This window comes from Pongo pygmaeus, chromosome 11 (genome assembly GCF_028885625.2).
Source record: "Pongo pygmaeus isolate AG05252 chromosome 11, NHGRI_mPonPyg2-v2.0_pri, whole genome shotgun sequence".
Taxonomy (NCBI): Eukaryota; Metazoa; Chordata; class Mammalia; order Primates; family Hominidae; genus Pongo; species Pongo pygmaeus.
The window spans coordinates 2,693,881-2,694,738 of NC_072384.2; positions in this window are offsets into that span (position 1 = coordinate 2,693,881).

Sequence of the window (858 nt, forward strand, 5' to 3'; positions counted from 1 at the left end):
CCGAGGGGCTGCCGTTCTGCCTCCGACCGGTCGCGTGCGTGGCTTTGCCTCGGAAGCGACGCAGGAGGCGGGTGGACGGGGGGGGCCTTGTGAGCCTGCCGGGCCCCCCGCCCTGACCGCAAACGCTCGAGGTCGCCGCAGGCGCGCTTCTCCTCGTACCGCAGGCCCCCTCCCTTCCCCGGGCGTCCCCGAGCGCCTCTGCGGGCCCGACGAGGGGCGACTGGCGGGTGGGGAGTGTGACCCACCCTCGGTGAGAAAGCCTTCTCTAGCGATCTGAGAGAGGTGTGCTTTGGGGTGCCGGATCTCCCGGCCTGCCGCCTCTGTCTCCTTCTGCCTTATGGTAGCGCTGCCGTAGCGACTCGCGCGCAGAGGACCCTCCTCCGCTTCCCCCTCGACGGGTTGAGGGTGGGGAGAGCGAGGGTTCCGCCGGCCACCGCGGTGGTGGCCGAGCGCGGCTCGTCGCCTGCTGTGTGGCCCGCGCCTCCCCCTTCCGAGTCGGGGGAGGATCCCGCCGGGCCGGGCCCGGCGTCCCAGCGGGTTGGGACGCGGCCGCCGCGAGCGGTGGGTGTGCGCGGCCTTCCGTCCGGCGCGTGACCCCCACCTCGGCCGCGAGTCGGCTCTCCGCCCGCTCCCGTGCCGAGTCGCGAGCGGTGCCGACGACCGCGTGCGCGTGGGCGCGGGGTTGGGCCGCCTGGCCCCGGGAAAGCGTCCCACGCTGGGGACGCGCCGGTCTCCCGGAGCGGGACCGGGTCGGAGGCTGGACGAGAATGACGAGCGATGCGGCCCTGGCGTCGGGTTGGTGGCTGTGGTCGCTTCGGGGCCCCCGGTGGCGGGACCCGGGGCTCGTGAGGCGGGTCT